This window comes from Callithrix jacchus, chromosome 10 (genome assembly GCF_049354715.1).
Source record: "Callithrix jacchus isolate 240 chromosome 10, calJac240_pri, whole genome shotgun sequence".
NCBI lineage: Eukaryota > Metazoa > Chordata > Mammalia > Primates > Cebidae > Callithrix > Callithrix jacchus.
The window spans coordinates 9313542-9333996 of NC_133511.1; the positions used below are offsets into that span (position 1 = coordinate 9313542).

Genomic DNA, 20455 nt, shown 5'->3' on the forward strand with positions numbered 1-20455 from the left:
CATTGGATTTAATGATTTCATTTAGTTGTATGAAACATTACTTTTTAGCTACCTTCTTGGATTCGGTGACAGAGCATTTAAAATTTTCCCTGGCTTGGACCCAGGCACTCTCCAGACTCAGTTTTTGGAGCTCCATCCTCCCCTCTTCTTCTAAGCTCCTGACTGTCAATGGGAAAGATGGAGACATTTGTAAGGTACTGGCTTCACCGCACCCAGGGGTGGGGAGAAGCTCGTTCAGATAACTTCACCTACTGTTCATTTAGTTCAAAGGCCTATGCCATCTCTATCATTTGCAAGTATTTATATTCAATTGCACAATATTAAAAAGCAAAAACCACACTGAAATTTTAATGGCTTCGAACATCCAAGTGATGGTGAGGATGTGGAGTGAACTTTTCTTCAGTGCTCTCAGGAGTTTAAATGACGTACAAACCCTTCGATGTGGTTGATCCACTGCTTGGTACGTACCCTAGAGAAACTCATGCACATATCTCCCAGGACCCATGAGCAGGAGGAGTACATATTGCAGAATTCTTTGTCATATCTAAAATTGAAAAAAAAAACTAAATAACCAGAAAGAATAGAATGTATAAATAACTGTTGTCTATTCACAAAACAGTATATCCGCAGTAATGATCATGACCAAATCATAGCCATGATTAACATTATAGATGATTCTCACATGTAATGATGAATGAGAGAAGCAAGACAAGGAATTTTAACTACAGTTCAATTTAAATAAGGTTCAAAATAGACAAAGCTGCCACATTATTTAGGTATGGGTAACAAACCACAAAGAAAAAAAATATGATTATCAAAAATTTCAGGGTAGTCTTTACCTCTGGAAGGAGGGTTTGAGTTGGGACAAGGGAGAGGCACCCCAGGACTTGGAGCTCTTGGGGAGCTGTAGAAGCTCTGTTTCTTATGAATGAAATTGACTCTTATACTTTAGGGGTAAAGAATTAACCTAAATTCTGTTTTTGAACATTGATTCTAAACTCAAAGGTAAGATATTGCTTTAATGTGAGTTCTCTACACTCATCAAAAAGAGAGGTTTGTAGTGATAGGTTTAGATGTAGGAAAGGGGACAAAGAAATGAGCTGGTGTTGGATCGCAGCAATTGGTGAGAAGACATTAATGCAGGAGGACTCTTTGACTAGCCTTGTTCTGGGGACAGACACCTGCTGCCCTGAATCTGAGGGTTACATCCTTTTTTCACATTCTGCCTAGATGGGGCATCCGATTATTTCATTCCTTTCTTTTAACTTGGTTCTCAGTCACAGTGGCTTTTAGGGGGGTTGTTCCTTTCATCAGGGAGTGGAACATGCCCCAGAGTCACCTTCTGAGTTATATTTATGTAGAGTGATGGCCTCCTAAAGGTCTTTGTGTGGATTATGGTGGCATACATTTCCTCTGCAAATTTTTATTACTTTTTTTGTTTTCTGATTATTAATGTAATACACAAAATCTACATGCATTAACTTACAAAGGCCACAAAGACATAACATTGAATACAGCAAAAAGTTGTAGATACGTAGAAAATATCATTTATTTTTTGGCGGTGTATTTTTATGTGACTGTATATGCATGCCAAAGCAGAGAAAAAAGTCCTAGGAAGCTAGACAACAGAGGTTTTCAACTGGTAGTGATTTTGCCCCCCAGAGGACATTTAGCAAAGCCTGGAGACATTTTTAGTTGTCAAAACTAAGAGGTGGGTGCTCCTGGCATCTGGTGGGTAGATACCAGGGATAAGCTATCCTACAATGTACGGAAGAGCAATCCCCATCCACTCTTAAAAACAGTGTTATCCTGCCCAACACGTCTACAGTGCTGCTGCTGAGAAATCCAGCCTCCCACCAAATATGTTACTCTCTATGGAGGGGACTGAGATGATAAGATACTTAGGAAGTATTTCAGCCCTATCTGTGGTGTTTGAGTTTCAAATATGACGATTTTCTTATAATCTATAAAATATTAATAAATGTATGAAAACAATCTGTATCTATTACAAAACAATGGTCAATATCAAAACATTAAAAAGAAATCAATTAAAACTATCTAAAATTCACTATTCAGATATCTGGTATTTTAAAAATCATTTTTCCTATGCGTATATCTGTGCACATGTAGAATTATATTTCTAAAATGATGATAACACTCTGCATTAGGTTTAACATCTTTTCACTCAAATTATATAATGAACATTTCCCCAGGTCCCATATTAATTTACGTCAATAAATATTTCTCAAAAACAGAATTTTAAGTGGCTGTGAAACATTCAGTCTAAATGGATGCATCAGAGCTACATTTCTAAAATAAATTCAGAAATATTTCTAATAAGGCAATGTTTATGTTTAGAGTATATTCAAGTGAAGACAAATTTCTGAAGCAAAGAGGTTTATGAGGAGAATAAGGCGTATCTCAAAATACCAACTTCAGATTTCAGTCCTGTAAATGAGCTCTTTTCACTACTGAACAAAATTAACAGAAATGAACGGATAGCATACACATTTGAAAATAGAAATTTGAGAGCTAACTGCCAACTTTGAAAAGATATTACCTAATAATGTTGCTACAGCAAGAAACCTCCTAAAATACAAGTAATTTCCACTTGTGGTTTAATTATTCCATTTTCTCAAGAACATAGTTTGGAGCTCAAGTATGCATATTGGGTAGCGATTAACCTTCAATAGTAACATAGAGGACATCAAATAGCTTGTTTAAGCATCTCTCTTCTTGAAATGCCACTAACATAAATTAAATTCCAATTTCTATTCACGGATTAGAGCAAATTGCTCATTATGGTCAGGCAAATGGAGACCTTTTGACAAGTGGGAGGACGTGGAGTCAGAAATGACTGCCAGTGAGAAGGTTTGTGGCAGTGAAAAGACAGGAAGGTGAAAGAGCAAAGGCCCTTAGCAAGTGCAGGCTCCCCGCCTTCCCAGAGCTCAGCTTTCCCACACTTTGGCCACAGGCTCATTTAGCTCCGGGTGGTTTGAAAATGCTTCGAGGTCACCACCGGATTATTTTCTGCTCCACACACTTGACTTCACATGTCTTCAGGGTAATGGGAGCATTTAGTGGAGCAGTTGGAATTTGTTTCCTGAAATGCCATGTATTCAGAAGACAAAGTGACAGGATGATGATTCTGTGGAGGTAAGGCAATATTCGGGACAGCCAAGTTCCTCTGTGGTTAAAGATGGGGACTCTGGAGTCATAATCTCCACAGAGTAGCTGTGTAACTTTGGACAAGTCACCTAATCTCTCTGTACCTCAGATTCCTCTATCTGCCCAGTGGTAACAGCTCTAATTACCATGTCTTGTGATTGCTTGAGGATGAATGAGACTGTCTTTGTCTGTTTGTGTTGCTATAACAGAGAATATCACAAACTGGGTAGTTTACAAAGAACAGAATATTATTTCCTCTCAGTTCTGGACACTGGGAAGTCCAAGATTAAGACACCCAGAGGTTCAGGTGTCTGGTGAGCATCTGGTCTCTGCTTCCAAGATGGTATCTTGAAAGCTGCATCCTCCAGAGGGGAAGAACTGTTGTGTCCTCACATGACAGAAGGCAGAAGGGCAAGAAAGGGCAAACTCTCTACCTTAAGCCCTTTTGAAATAGCATTAATCCATGTAGGAGTGGGGATGCTTCATAGCCTAATCCCTCTGAAAGGCCCGCCTCTTAACACTACCACACTGGCAACACCTGAATTTTGGAGGGGGCACTCGAACTGAGCAGAGGAATGTATAGAAAGCAGTGCCCTGGGCACCAGGGCTTGTTCAGTCTTACATGGTGAATTTTGGAGGGGGCACTCGAACTGTAGCTGAGGAATGTACAGAAAGCAGTGCCCTGGGCACCAGGGCTTGTTCAGTCTTACATGGTGAATTTTGGAGGGGGACACTCGAACTGAGCAGAGGAATGTATAGAAAGCAGTGCCCTGGGCACCAGGGCTTGTTCAGTCTTACATGGTGAATTTTGGAGGGGGCACTCGAACTGTAGCTGAGGAATGTACAGAAAGCAGTGCCCTGGGCACCAGGGCTTGTTCAGTCTTACATGGTGAATTTTGGAGGGGGACACTCGAACTGAGCAGAGGAATGTATAGAAAGCAGTGCCCTGGGCACCAGGGCTTGTTCAGTCTTACATGGTGAATTTTGGAGGGGGACACTCGAACTGAGCAGAGGAATGTATAGAAAGCAGTGCCCTGGGCACCAGGGCTTGTTCAGTCTTACATGGTGAATTTTGGAGGGGGCACTCGAACTGTAGCTGAGGAATGTACAGAAAGCAGTGCCCTGGGCACCAGGGCTTGTTCAGTCTTACATGGTGAATTTTGGAGGGGGACACTCGAACTGAGCAGAGGAATGTATAGAAAGCAGTGCCCTGGGCACCAGGGCTTGTTCAGTCTTACATGGTGAATTTTGGAGGGGGCACTCGAACTGTAGCTGAGGAATGTACAGAAAGCAGTGCCCTGGGCACCAGGGCTTGTTCAGTCTTACATGGTGAATTTTGGAGGGGGACACTCGAACTGAGCAGAGGAATGTATAGAAAGCAGTGCCCTGGGCACCAGGGCTTGTTCAGTCTTACATGGTGAATTTTGGAGGGGGACACTCGAACTGAGCAGAGGAATGTATAGAAAGCAGTGCCCTGGGCACCAGGGCTTGTTCAGTCTTACATGGTGAATTTTGGAGGGGGACACTCGAACTGAGCAGAGGAATGTATAGAAAGCAGTGCCCTGGGCACCAGGGCTTGTTCAGTCTTACATGGTGAATTTTGGAGGGGGCACTCGAACTGTAGCAGAGGAATGTACAGAAAGCAGTGCCCTGGGCACCAGGGCTTGTTCAGTCTTACATGGTGAATTTTGGAGGGGGACACTCGAACTGAGCAGAGGAATGTATAGAAAGCAGTGCCCTGGGCACCAGGGCTTGTTCAGTCTTACATGGTGAATTTTGGAGGGGGCACTCGAACTGTAGCAGAGGAATGTACAGAAAGCAGTGCCCTGGGCACCAGGGCTTGTTCAGTCTTACAAGGTGTTACAGTTCTCTGTTTTACTCCACTCCTCCAACAGTCTGAAACATCCAATTCTCTGAATGACAAAGGGTTCTACTAAGCTCAGAAGAGTGTTCTGGGGGAGTGTAAAGAGAAGATCAAGGGCATTGGGGAAGGTTTCACAGAGAACACTCTTCCCCTATGGCCTGTTCGCCTCTCTCTGCTCTGACCTATGCATCTTTTGCTGGACTTGTTTTCAAGGGGCTTTTGCTCTCAGCATGGGTGAGATAAATAAATCTAGGCTGACTTGTCCTTTCTTCCTGATTTAGGAAGGGAAAAACAGCTTTCTAACTTAGTGCTTTTAGGGAAATTGCCATTTACACACTGATTCATTTATTCAGTTGTTCAATAGAAAGCATGTCTGCTCTCTGTGGCAAACACGGTATCAGTAGATGAGCAAAACGAGACCCTATTCTGAGAAAGCTCGTGGTTTGTGGAAAGAGGGAGATATTTCAATAGATCTCAACAGAACAATGAAGACTATTAACAAGCAAAACAACAACAAAAACACAATCACTGACCCCTTTCCCTATATTGTTTTTTCCAGCTTCCCTTAAAAAAAAAAAATCTGCCTCTTCTCATAAATGCTGGTAAAGAAACCAATATTTCATATTTAAAAACTTGTGGCTTACATTCAACCCATGGAACATCTAGCAGAAATTCCTTCCAGAATGTTTAATCAAGTAACTATTGTCCCAGTCTCTCAGAATGCAACTGGTATTCACTACTGTTGAGTCCTCTCCCATTTCTCGTGTTGAAAAATTATGTCGGGCATACGCAGTGCCAATATACTTTTTCAGGATTCGGTTGTTTCAAAAGGGTTTTTTTTTTTTTGACAGAGTCTCACTCTGTCTCCAGACTGGAGTGCAGTGGTGCAATCTCGGCTCACTGCCGCCTCCACCTCCTTGGGTTTAAGTAATTCTCCTGCCTCAGCCTCCTGAGTTGCTGGAACTGCAGGCACAGGCTACCCCACTTGGCTAATTTTTGTATTTTTAGTAGAGACAGTTTCATCATGTTGTCCCGGCTGGTCTCAATCTCCTGACGTCGTGATTTACCTGCCTCAGCCCCCCAAAGTGCTGTGATTACGGGCACGAGCCACCACGTCTGGCCTGGAAGGTGTTTTTCTTTTTATTTGGCAGGACAGATTTGTTGATGGTTAGTATTCTCACTTAATACCTTTTTTTTTTAATGACTTTGACTAAAGTCACATGGTTTCTTTCTGGCCTGCAAAGTTTATGTTGATAATTCAGTGGTTACATCATACCACTGAATTATCAACATAAACTTTGATAGTGTAATTCGTCAATGACACATTACATTTATCTTGCAGCTTCCAAGACTTTCTTCTTGTTCATGATTTTTGAAAATGTGCTTGTATATATATAGTTATAATCTGCATGTATTCAACTTGTTCATTGAATTTCTTTATTTTCACATCATTTTCCTTTTATGATTTTCCAGTGATTAATTTTTTTTATTTTTTACCTCCAAAATTTAAAAAAATCTTTGCGTTTTTAATTATTTTTTGATTTTCTATAGTGGTCTGTGTTCCTGTTTCACTCATTAAGCATTATTCAATTTATTATCAGTGTTTAAAATTAACGTGTACATTTTTATGCTTTCTTTCTGAAAATTATATATTTTTGAGGAAATTCTATTGCCCTGTTATGTATACGTTGTAATCTTTGATCAACATTCATACGTTAAAAAAAACTGTCATAAAAAAAAGAAAAAATATGTCAACCTTAAGGGAAAAAAATGAGCAGTTTGACTTCAATACAATCCTAGGAGTTAAATCCAATGCTAGAAAGTATTGAGAGTTATGGCAAGTTTCCTAATTCTATTAGAGTTTTGACTATATGTTTGGCTGTCTGACCTATTTTGACTCAAGGCTGAGAGCTTTTCTAGTCGGTCTCTTTGGGTTAAAACGATTCTCTTATGGCTTATTCAGGTAGCTTTGTCATGGAGGCTGTGACTTGAAGGCTTGCCAGAAATGATAGACGCTGGAATGATAGACCTGAATGAGTATTGTGAGCAAGGTCTACTCTGCTAAGGTTCTTTGGTCATGGAGTGCCTCTCCTAACAATGTGAGACTCAGACTGAAATTCCTTTTGGAATGTTTAATCAGGTAACTACTGTCCCAGTCTCTCAGAATGCAGCTGATATTCACTACCGTTGAGTCCTCACCCCGATTTTTTGTGTTGAAAAAGGTATTTTGGAAAATTCCTTTTTCAACACAAAAACTAAAAAGGTATATTTGGAAAATACCCTAAAGAATGTTATTTATTAGGCAAGGCACCAATAGACAGGCTTAAGAAGGACAAAAGTCCTTTGCAAATAACTTTGTCCTAGTATAAGTAGAGAATCTTTTGAGGGAACGATAAATACATGCACACTTCACACCTGGGAACCTGTTCCTGTCTTGCCGTCCCAGCTCCCATGTAGATTTCCCACGTGAATGATCCACGCACGTTAACTTCTAGAAGCAGGCTAGTCAGATCAGTTTGTCCTTCTTAATAACTGAATTGTCTGCGAGGGGTAATGACTTCTGTAGTCCTTGTCCTCAAATCCCTCTAATTACTATAATTGGAGCCCATTAGCATCCATCTGCATGTCTATCTTTTCTCTAGACTCTAAAAGTAATTGTTTTCCTGAATTTTGGGGGAGTCCAAGGATTCCCGGATTCTACGTCATCTGCTTTGTTCTGGCACCACTCTGATCTTGTGCTACAGATAGAATGGCTGGGTCCTCACCTTGTTCTTGATGCCAAGACACTTGCACTAGACCTAGTTCCAGAAATTGGTTTGATATTTTAGTATTTTGATCCAAACAGGTTTTTAGGGACTAGACTTCTCCCTTGCATTGGACAATCTTCCCAGGGACAAGAATCTGATTTCCTTTTTTTTTTTTTTCCCCTTTAAAAAAAGAGTCTCACTGTATTGCCCAGGGTGGAGTGTAGTGGCACAGTCTCAGCTCACTGCAGGCTCTGCCTCCTGGGTTCAGGCCATTGTGCCTTAGCCTCCTGAGTAGCTGGGACTACAGTCACCCGTCACCACACCCGGCTAATTTTTTAAAATTTTAGTAGAGATGGGGTTTCTCCATGTTGCCCAGAGTGGTCTTGAACTCCTGAGCTCAGATAATCTGCATGCCTCAGCTCTTCAAAGTTCTAGGATTACAGGCGTGAGCCACCACATATCTGGCCAAGAATCTGATTTCTAAATGCTAATCCCATACTAGGTAGTTCGTATCCAAAATCAGTTTCTGACTGCAAGCTACATTTATCTGAGGGCCCTCTACCAGTGGCCCATAGCTGTCACTACTAGTGTATCCACCTAATATATACTATCTATTGGACGAGACCCCTCTACCCAGTCTTCTTTCATGCTATACCTGTCTGTTCATTTTTTTCTAATTCCTTAATATTGGTATCCCCTCACATAATCTGAAGTTTACTCTTCAAAAGTATTCACGTGAATACCTGTGGTAAGTACTTTGGGCACAAGGCTGAACAAGATAGAGGCTAACATGTTCACAGGGCTTCCTATCTAGCAGAGGATGCAGACAATGAAATGAGCTATTACAGCAGTGGGGAAACGAGGCAGGGGAAGTGTTGGGTGCCATAGAAGCATTTTTGGGAAAACTCATCCTTCGAGTATCAGATGAGACATCCTGGGGGAAGTGGTGTTTAAATTGGCACCCGAAGGTTAATCAAGACAATGGGAAATAAGTGCGAGAAACGGTCAGGAGAGATTATCTTGGGCAGGAGAACTAGAACAGCTGAATACCAGGGCAGAGAAAGAGTGTGTGGCTTGTTGAGACATTGAAAAAATGCTAGAGAAGCTGAGTGCTGAAAGCAGCAGCACTTCATGGCCCAGGGTATACAGGTAGGAAGTTTGGTCTCTATACCAACAGCACTGGGAAAGCTGTAAAGCCCTTTTAGAAAAATGGCATGCCATACGGGTGTGTAGCCTCCCAGTCCTGGCCCCCGATCTAATAGGTACATTTACTCACAATCAAAATCAGGGTTCTGACGGCTAGCTATACCAATTTACCATTGGAGTTTTTGTCAAAATGGACCAGGAAAGCTTTAGTCATGCCATGTAGATGCATTCTCATATTGATAGCTAATCTGGGTGACTTCACTAAAAATACCTCATTTGATGACGGCAGACTACTTTTGATGCCGATAACTTCATTATTCTTTATGACAGTTTGTAAGGTGTATTCTGAGATGTCAGTTCACAAAAGGCATCTTATTGTGGGAAATACAGCCAGCTTGTTCTCCAGATGCCATCATCAGAAAGAAAACACTGAAGTCTAATTAAAATGCAGCATAGCTTGTATCACTTAGGTTTTACAGTAACTATTTCCAATAACTAGAGGAAAAAAAGACTGATAATCTATCTCCACACACTCTATATAGCCTTATGCTTACTTTTAAATGTTGAAAGGCAGAGCAAGTGAACATGGAAGAACCCAGTCGTATCTCCTTTAAATGCACAGTATCCACTAATTAATTTATAATAAATATTTCAGAAAACCTGGTAACTCCTAGGTAGCTTATGAAGATGAAAGAAAGAATTTTTTTCGCCTTCTGGAGAAAAAGTGACCAAAATATTAGAACCCAGTAAGAAACTCCTAGTAAGAAAGAGTTGATACAACGTGTCAATAAGATGCTATAGTTTGCAGTGTGGTAAGTGCAATCTTCCTTCACCTTTCTATTCCTAAATTGGAGCTACAATGAATGGGTGAATGAGTGAGACGAAAACTGCTACTTTCTGCTCTAAAGATGATAAACTTGTTTTCTAGTCTGGCCTTGGCCCTACCTGATTCCCATCACACACACACATGGGTGGCCACTCCAATTCCTTGAAAATTTTAATTATAAAGAAATTTAAATAATTTCACTTACCTCCTTTATATTCTTTGAAAAAAATCAAGAAACACATATTATATTCAAGAAACCATACTAAGAAATGCAAAACATACTTTTCAATTCTATATTACAGAAAATTTAAAAAAAAGCGGAGAGAAAATGTAGGTGCATGTATATATAGAGTATGTACATATATAACCATGTCTGTGTGTGTGTGTTTGTCTGTGTGTGTGTGTATATACATATATATATGCATGCCTGTATATGTATATATATAACAGAGATGTATAAATACTGAGGGAAAGCGAACACAAGGCAGAGGGACACGGAATAAAATCCACAGAAGTACAATAAAGAAAAGAGGTAGCAATCCAGAAACCTACAGAGAGGGGCAACAGCCTGGAGGTATTTGACTTTCCTATTCAGCTGACCTGAGAACATCAGAGCAGATGAGCAGCTCCTATAACCACCCTTCAGTTCTCCAATGACCTCTGCACCATTTGGAAATCATCCTTTCTCCAGGACAAAAATAATTATTCTCCTTTTATTTACAAATTTAAAATGGGGAATTTTCAAATACTTGTTCTACTTAGGAGACAGAGATCAACTCCGGGGGCCCTGAGTTCCCCACCCCTGTTGTCTGTGGCTCTTAGATATGCAGTATTTCCCCTCCACTATTTGTTCTTGTTGCCTTTGTTGTTGCTCTAATGGGAACTGCCTATATATCTGGGTAAAATCCTTCTCTAGAGATCTGTATGTGAGACCCACATGTATAATTTGGTGCCTTTATGCTGGTATTTCTTCAGAATCCTGCATATTGCAATCCCCTCTCTAGCTGCAGATGAACATAACAGACCTAGATAGGATATGGTGTCCCCAGCACTTATCAAGGTCCACAGCACCTTGTCTGTAGTAGGTGCTGAGCAAATATTTTAGAAACATTAAACAAATTAGGAGCTATACTTTTCTTTTTTCTATTTTTGAGATGAGGCTCACTCTGTTGCCCAGGCTGAGTGCAGTAGCACAATTTTGGCTCACTGCAACTTCCACCTGCTGGGTTCAAGCCATTCTCCTGCCTCAGCCTCCCAAGTAGCTGGAACTACAGGCATACACCAACACACCTGGCTAATTTTTGTATTTTCAGTAGAGACGGGGTTGCACCATGTTGGCCAGGCTAGTCTTGAACTCCTGACCTCAAGTGATTCACCTGCCTTGGCCTCCCAAATGCTGGGATTACAGGCGTGAGTCACCGTTCCCTGTTGTACTTTTCAATCCCCCTAAAAACAAACCATGCAACATACAACAATTTCTGGTATTTACATTCCAGATCCTATTAGTTTACAATGTTCTCAACCAAAGCCCTCTATGTTATATCACATTGATTAGTTCTTGAGATAAGCTTGGATTTGAGAGCATTTGTTAGTCTCAGATATTTTTAAAGCACTGATTTGATTATTCAGGAATGTAATTGTACTTTGTTCTGCAAATAGTTTGATCTTATTTTCATTTAAAACTAGAATGCTTGGGCTGGGCTCAGTGGCTCCCACCCTTAATTTCAGCACTTTGGGAGGCCGAGGCAGACAGATAGCCAGAGGTCAAGAGTTCGAGACCAGCCTAGCCAATATGGTAAAACCCCATCTCTACTAAAATCACAAAAAATTAGCTGGGTATGGTGGTGCACACCTGTAATCCCAGCTACTCGGGAGGCTGAGGCAGAAGAATTGCTTGAACCCGGGAGGTGAAGGTTGCAGTGAGCCAAGATAGTGCCACTACACTCCAGCCTGGGTAATAGAGTCAGACTGAGTCTCAGAACAAAAATAAACAAAACTAGAATGCTTGAACATCCTATCTTGGGGGAAAAAGTTAGCTTGATAACCTGAAGATAACATTTGTTTCACGGGAATTTATAAATATATGCCCTAAGCCATTGATGCAGACACTGGGAGATAAAATGAACACATTTGTATCTCAGAACTCTTGCTATAACCCAAAATTTATTATTAGCCATCAGTTCCATTTTCGAGCTTCAGTGCAACTTTTTTTGGCAAAGGATTTTATTTAAGTGCTTTTTTACCCTCTCTGAAAGCTGTTCTAAAATTTAAGATTGAGGTGTAGTAATGGCTTTCACTGCCTTTTTTTTTCCTGCCAACCGTGAGCATCCACATGGGAGATTAAGGAATGAACTGGAAAGAAGCCAGCAAACGGCTTTTCCATTCCTCCTGCCTCACTCATCTTCCACTATGTTTCTCACCTCTGTTCAACTTTCAAGGTGAAATGAGGATGTGAAAAGGGCAGATGGATCATGCCTGGATAGCAGTGAGTCAAATAACAGCAGAACTCTGAAGACAATGATCTTTCATTCACCGTTTCCATAAATTGCTTTTTCGGACTCAGTGTTTCCTATAAGAATGCCTGGAATTTTAAAACACATGCTTACCTGGCTGCATATATGAGAAAGTTCAAACTGTCAGTGGCTTTACATTAAAAAGTATACCTCACTTTTTAAAAATAAAAACAAAAATAGAATTAAAAGCATGAATGTAGGCAGTCTATGGCAGGTCTGGTCACTCCATTCCATGGTCTTCAGGACCAACTTCTATCTGTCATCTCTGCCATTTTCACATGTTTCTTAGCACCCAGATCAGTTGCTGGGGCTCCAGACTCACATCTGGATTTCAGGAAGCAGGAAAGAAGAAAGTAAAGAGGGCTTTTCAGATGCTCCACGAGCAACTTTAGCTGGTTTCTCATTGACATCAAGCCACCAGGAAAATGTAACTTTTTACCTGGGCACACTATAACCTGGAATATAATTTACGTTCTATGAGGAAGGAAGAAAGGAGAAAATGTAACTTCACTATAACCTGGAATGTAATTTACATTCTATGAGGAAGGAAGAAGGGAGAATGAATGTTGCATAGGCAATTTTAAGTCTCTACCACATTTCCAAACTACACTCCCAATACACTTAAGGCTGCCATGTTGCACAGCTCTACTTGCGACCCGTACTGCGGTCTATGCGCACAAAAGTGGAAATATTAGATGCATTCACCTAGTACCAGTACCTTTCCCAAAGGAACGTACCGAATTTACACCTTTATGTATATATTCAACATCAGAATTAATTGATAATAACTGGTCTCATGCAATGGAATAATTGTTTCTGAAAGGGTTAATTTAAGTTTCAACATGTACATATGGAACAAGCAAAAATAACCATCAGATATGACTTTGGCGTGATTCTGCAGTTATCTGCCATTCTTCTATCACTAGCCAGTTGGTGAAACAGAATTTTGTGTCTCATTATCATAATATTTCTCATCCTCTCACTTGCAGCAGATGAGACTAAAGTCTCTCCTCTTGGTGCCTTGATAATTTTTGTTATTCAATTATTTATATGTATCTCATTACATATTCATCACTTACCTGTGTGACATTTGGACTGGGAAGCTCCTGAGGAAAATAGACTACATCTTAAAGCCACAGTTCTCTGAAGACCCACAGATGTACCTCCAAAAAAGAATTACTCCTTCAGAGGGGCAGGAGCTGTCTTCTCTGGTTTGGAGGTTTTAAAAATAAAAGTCTAGTGATGTTTGTTGCCATGGATCTGGCTTGTGGGCAGCCAGCCTGAGAGGAGATGTAGGAGAGGAAGAATGTCCCAACGGTGTAAAGCTCCTGGAGTTCCTGTCATCTCCTGCCCTTCCTTCAGTGAGCTCATAGTTTTTTTAAGCTAATATGAGTTCATTTTTTGTGTTACTTGGAACTAAATACCTCGATAATATAGCATGGATAATCATCATGTTGTAATACTATGACATCATATTCTTAGATCTCTGCGCGAAAAGGCTCTTTCTCTAAAGGTCACTAGCCGGATTTGGACCCAAACTATCCAGAGTATTAATGACTCAAACCTCTCAAATTTCCAAGGATTTGAGGCTACCTCGAGATATACCTCATGCTCCATGGTCTCCAGGAGGAATTATAGAGAATGGGCCTTTTCCATTTCTAGCTTGAGACTGGAAATGTCAGTCTACTCTCAGAGATACAAAACTGAGTCAGATATGGAAAAGAGTTTTCTGTGATGCGAGAGGACTTACAAGACTCAGACTAAGTTTATAAGATGTAGGTGTAATATGTAAAGAGCACTCACATGCACTGGAAGGGTTTTACCCTTCTGTGAGCAGACCTTTTCAATCCAAAGCACAGCAACAAGAAGCATAACCAAATTTGAAACTGTTGGCTACATTCTGAACATTAACAAGTTTCTAGAGCCTTAAGCAGCAATACCAGATCTCTGATTATATAGAAAGGGCATGAACTTATTGCCCAGATGCTCATTCAAAGAAGTCACAGGTTATCTAAAGTACAGTAAGACCCAGCATCTCTCACGGATGACATTTTCACTAACGAGTTACATTATTTTATGGTTTACATTTCATACCCCTTTCTATTTTCCTTCTTAACGCACAGCCAGTTGCTAATAAATAATAAAATGAGCAAAGGCAGATTGCAAGAAAGAGAAGCAGGGAAGCAAGTGGCATGAATAATCCCAAACAACATGGACTTACCCTAACAATCAAGAGCTGCTGATTTGCAAAATTATAGTGCATCCTAGAGAGCCTCTTGCTTTCCAAAGGCTGCAAACTCTACAGTAATTACCTAATCAATAAGCACAATCCTCTTGCACTGAGCAGATTTGCAATTTTCAGGCAGAGAAATCAGAAATAGAGTCAGTGAGGGAATTACTTTATTAAGAAATTCTTCCATGTGTACAGGGTTTTATAGCTCATGGTGAACTTCACATTCATTATCTTGTTGTATTAACCAGCAAACGCTATAATGAATGTGAAGATAGAAAAGATACAGTTATTCACACCCAATGGACGAGCAAACTCAAACTCACAGATGTTCTCCAGGTAGCCCTAATTCATGCATCTGATAAAGTCTTAGAGGTGGGACTTTAATCCCGGTCCTGTATTCCTACTTCAGGAACCTTTTTAATTAAATTTAAAAGGTCTGAGGATCAGGAGTATTCGGCCCTTAGGATCACGCCATTTTTTTTCTTGGTAAGATATTTCCCCTGATGATTCAGTTAACATGTGACATTTACAGAAAATTTGTAACACAAATAAAGCAGATACAAATCACTCAAAAATGGAAATTGAATGCTAAAAATAGCTTAGCATGCATTTTTCTAACATTTTTTGTTGTATAACCAAAAAAATGTTGTTGTATATTATTTTTGTTGTATAACCAAGAATAATAATTGTGGACATAACAAATATGATAGGTACTGTTCCAAGTGCTTTAGACATGTTACCTTAATTAACCCTCACTGTAACCTTTTGAAGAAGGTACTATTATCCTCATTTTATGAATGAAGAAACTGAGGCACAGCAGGGTTAAGAAACTTGCCCAACATCACATAGCTGCTGTGTGTGGTTTAAGCTAATATAAGTTTGTTTTTGTTACTTGAAACTAGAGACCTGAATAATATAGCATGGATAATCATCATGTTGTAATACTATATGACATCATATTCTTAATTTCAATCACGCTCTTAACTTCAACGATAAATAAACCTCCCCCTACAAACACACATGCGCACACGCACGCATATATAAACATACAAATTTAGGACCATCTTTTCATTTCTTTGGAGAATTCATTTTTTACTTATGTATCTTATATATTTTTACATTATTCACCTGCAACCAAAAAGTTAATGTATTCCTTTGCTTCAACTTTCAGTGGCTCCATCACCCATGGGTCATCATACAAGTTCTTCTGCAGGGCACACGAGGCCTTGAGTAATCCAGCTCATTTATACTTGGAAACTTGTCAGTTACACTAAGGAAAAATGTAAGATTCCTTATCCACGCTGTTTTCTATGCCCTGGATTTTGCTAGTTCTTTTCTCTGGAATGCCTTCTCATTTCTCTTCCTCAGTTTAACCTCTGTTATTTTTTTAAGACTCTGTTTGGAGCCATTTCCTCCAGGAAGAATTTCTTGTGCAACTCCACCACACTGTGAACTGAAATAGGTAAGCCTAATCTGTGCCATCCCATGGTCCCCTTAGGACGAAGAAGCTTAGGCACTCCTCGAGTGTTTGAAATAAATCCGTTCAGGTACAAAGCCTGCCTAGACACTGCATTTGAAGTATGCCCAAGGCTCCCATTACGGAATCTAATTCCACTCTTGAGTGATGTTGTGAAGTCCTGAAGGAATCTTGAATCAGAATTTCCTTGCATTAGAAGAGATTCCTGGGAGTGGGCAGCTGGTGGCAGTCCCTCTTTGCTCCTCTCCCCCTCATCAGCCTGCCAAGTTTCCTGGTACAGAGCCAGGCTGTGACTTAGGAGACTTTTCGAAGAGGCTTCCTTCCCTACAGCTTTGACTGCCAATAATTCTCTTTTGCTTCTTCCTTAGATTAGTGAGAATACAAATTTCCTTTGGGGTAATACTGCTTTTTATGAGTTTTCTATATCTTAGTATGAAAGAACAGTCTAGAAGAAGGTTCAGAAAAGGAAGGGGAAAACAACAGGACATTCTGAATTCTGCTTAAGGCTGACCCTCATTAGATGCCACGCTTAGAGGAGCTGTAGCCACCAGTCCCAGGGGAGTGAGCCTAGGGTACCTGGGCCTGGAAACCCATGAGGATTGCCACTACATGGTAATCCTTATACTTTTGCCTATACCGTCATTCAGAGCAGCCAGACAGTACCCAGAGGGTCATAACTTGGCTATCTAGTGGGACCTGCTCACAGGGTGACATTGCCTCCTCCTTCAGAACTCACATAGGGATTTCCCCTGCATCCCACACTGAGATCTGCATACTTCCAAGAGCAGTTTCAATAATCCAATATTATCTGGAGGATTTGCTGATTGTGAAGGATGGAGTGGCTAAGATAAGGAATATATCTCTCTCTTATGACTCCTTTGTAGGTAATGGAACGTTACTTATTTAAGTAGCATCTCCATCTCTATGAAAGTATCGGAGTGTCTCCATTGCTATTTTTTTTACCTTAACATCCTGCTCTCAAAATCACAGTAGCCTTGAACATAAATTTATTTCTCTTATGCAGATCTTTGTTTCAAGTCCCATCACTGAAGCAGCTTACGGAAACTAGTGTCGAAAATAACCCAGTCCTCAAATCTAATATCATTCCATTAATGGAAGGACCTTGGACTAGACAGAGGCTAGGGTGAGAATTAAGGTTGCTGGGAACATATTCAGTTTTCTTATAAAGGCTGTAATGATCAAATCCAACCCATTTCACTGCTGAGTTTTTATTTCCTCCTTAGAAAAACAGAGCCTCCCTCCCACATACACGCACTGATGGACAGCAGTTGGCAATCATCCCCAAAGTATTGAAATTATATGGTTGCCTTTTCTATCAACAACTTTCTTAGTAAGAGGTTCTTAGGGGCTCAGTATGGCTCAGGTAAAAACTGCCTTTCATCTATTTCTTCCTTGCTTTCCAGATAATCCATGGCTAAAATTAGTAATGCTTAGTTCAGTAAAAAAATTAAAAAAAGTTACAGCAGGGAGCCATGGAAACGGCATTGGAGCCACTTCCCCTTCAGGGAGCCTTTTACAGGATATGACTTATTGTCGATCAAATGAAACAACTCACTGCATTTGAAGCCGGGGGTTGAAATTAGTTAAAAGCGCAGGCAAATCTTCCAAAAGCACCATCCTTCCCATTTTTTTCTTCTCCTTTCATTCCATCCAGGAAAGAAAAATTTATCTCAAATTAAGTGTTGAATTTTTTATTATTATACTTTAAGCACTGGGATACATGTCCAGAATGTGCAGGTTTTTACATAAGTATACACATGCCATGGTGATTCACTGTACCCATCAACTCATCATCTGCATTAGGTATTTCTCCTAATACTATCCCTCCCTGTTCCCCCAACCCCCGACAGGCCCTGGTATGTGATGTTCCCCTCCCTGTGTCTATGTGTTCCCATTGTTCAACTCCTACTTACAGGTGACAACATGTGGTATTTGTTTTTCCGTTCCTGTGGTTGTTTGCTGAGAATGATGGTTTCCAGTTTCATCAATGACCCTGCAAAGGACATGAACTCACCCTTTTTTATGGCTGCATAGTATTCCATGATGTATATGTGCCACATTTTCTTTATCCAGTCTATCATTGATGGGCATTTTGGTTGGTTCCAAGTCCTTGCTATTGTGAACAGTGCTGCAATGAACATATGTGTGCATGTGTCTTTATAGAATGACTTAAAATCGGCTGGGCGCGGTGGCTCAAGCCTGTAATCCCAGCACTTTGGGAGGCCGAGGCAGGTGGATCACGAGGTCAAGAAATCAAGACCATCCTGGTCAACATGGTGAAACCCCGTCTCTACTAAAAATATGAAAAAAATTAGCTGGGCACGGTGGTGCGTGCCTGTAATCCCAGCTACTCAGGAGGCTGAGGCAGGAGAATTGCCTGAACCCAGGAGGCGGAGGCTGCGGTGAGCCGAGATTGCGCCATTGCACTCCAGCCTGGGTAATAAGAGCGAAACTCCATCTCAAAAAAAAAAAAAAAAAAAAGAATGACTTAAAATCCACTGCTTTTGAATCCAGTATGAGAAGATTAATCTGCTGACCCACCATCCTGTATTTGAGGTGTCTTTTCAGTAGTTCTAGTGGAAAATGATGTTAAAGTTAATTAATCCCTTCCTCCATACATTATTGTATAGTTTATAAGAAAGATTCCCTGTGCACTGTCACTGAAGTCTTAGGGTAACGTCTCAGAGGTGACTATGATGAGCAAACTCCCAATCAGATGAGGAAATTGAAGCTCAGCCAGGCTTGTAAACTCAGCTTGTGACAGGAAGAAATAAGGTAAGAGTTTACATCTGTGACCTGTGATTCCATTCTCTGATCTGCTTGCGACTAGGGTACCAAACTGATGTGACTGAGGGTGGGAAAGCTTCAAATAAGTATAATTGACTTTTTTATGGCCAGAATTGTAACTGCTTAAGTCTCTATTTGGCAAACGTTCAGCTTCGCCGTGGTCAGCCTCCCTGAATCTACCAGGTCCTCCCCTACCTTAGAGAGCAGAGCCCTCCTGGTGCCCTCTGGGAAGAAGCCGGTATTGGTTTGCTACATTCTGACCATTTGTCCTTTGTCCATAGAACTCTTCCTCTGGGTCTTTCTTTTCTTCCAATTTCCAACACCCCTGTTTATCTGCGTTCACCCCTTTCCTCCTGGTCTCTGCTCCTCCGACAGTCATGTAAGAAGTTAATTCATCTAAATGTGTTCACAAAGCCTAATGAATTAATGGATCTCAGAACAGAGACCTTTGCATTTTAACAGAGACCTTAATTGCTATGGTTTAACTTAATGGCTACTTAATACAAGTTTGGTCAACCTCACCAAGGTCAGGTGTGTCAACAATAAAATGAGATCAAGATAGAAAGATATTTGAAGTTTAGTGTGCATAGAAAGGAACAGTTCTGCAATCAGGACACCTCAAGCCAAAATGATATGAGGCCCCCGTGACAGCAGTTCTAGCCCAGTTTAAAAAGTGTAAAGGAAGAAGTATTTTGATCTTTTTCTTGATGGACTGTTTTATATTAACAGGCAAAGCAGAGCTCTTTAAGCTGATTCATCTATAGAATATTGGTTTAATTTCATCTATAGAATATTGGTTTCAATTACGCTAACAGTGATAAATTTCATGTTTTGTGTTTTATTTCTAATTAGAACTAGCGTTTTAAAGAGATCGTGAGAGTTTAAGATTTGGCTATGTGGCTATGGGAAGCTGATTTGGGGATCTATCCAAAGGGTGGCCTCCATTTTTGTTTTCCTGTAACAGGAGCCAAACCCCAATGTCCTCAAGTAGAGCCACAATGGGGATTGAAGGTGATCATTTTAGGGAGAATGAGCATTTAATCAATTATTCTTGTAGAAAATTTTTCTCTTTTGCAGTTTGTTCAGTAGTGCATCCTCAGGAAACTGCAGTTTCTTTTTATTTATTCGTTAAAGTTCTGGGGTACATGTGAAGAACGTGCAGGTTTGTTACATAGGTGTACACGTGCCATGGTGGTGGTTTGCTGCATCCATCACCCCATCATCTATATTAAGTATTTCTCCTAATGTTATCCTCCTCAAACCCTAGTCCTCCCCTAGTCCCCCACCACCCAGGCCCTGGTGTGTGATGTTCCCCTCCCTGTGTCCATGTATTCTCATTGTTCAACATCCACTTATGAGTGAGAACGTGCAGTGTTTGGTTTTCTGTTCTTGTGTTAGTTTGCTGAGAATGTTGGTTTCCAGTTTCATCAATGTCCCTGCCAAGGGCATGAACTCATCCTTTTTTAAGGCTGCATAGTATTCCATGGTGTATATGTGCCGCATTTTCTTTATCCAGTCTATCACTGATGGGCATTTGGGTTGGTTCCAAGTCTTTGCTATTATGAACAGTGCCACAATAAATATACGTGTGCATGTGTCTTTATAATAGAATAATTTATAATCCTTTGGGTATATACCCAGTGATAGGATTGCTGGGTCAAATGCATGCAAAA

The 20455-nt window shown here is 40.5% G+C and overlaps 1 long non-coding RNA gene across 1 annotated transcript; it reads right to left on the minus strand.

The window, feature by feature from the left end:
* Positions 1–320: 320 nt before the first annotated feature.
* Positions 321–13444, minus strand: LOC118145621 (uncharacterized). The gene is made up of 2 exons (XR_004730898.3): positions 13344–13444; positions 321–544 (listed from the first exon to the last, which is right to left on the minus strand). It is a non-coding gene; the product is annotated as an uncharacterized LOC118145621 (long non-coding RNA).
* Positions 13445–20455: the final 7011 nt, after the last annotated feature.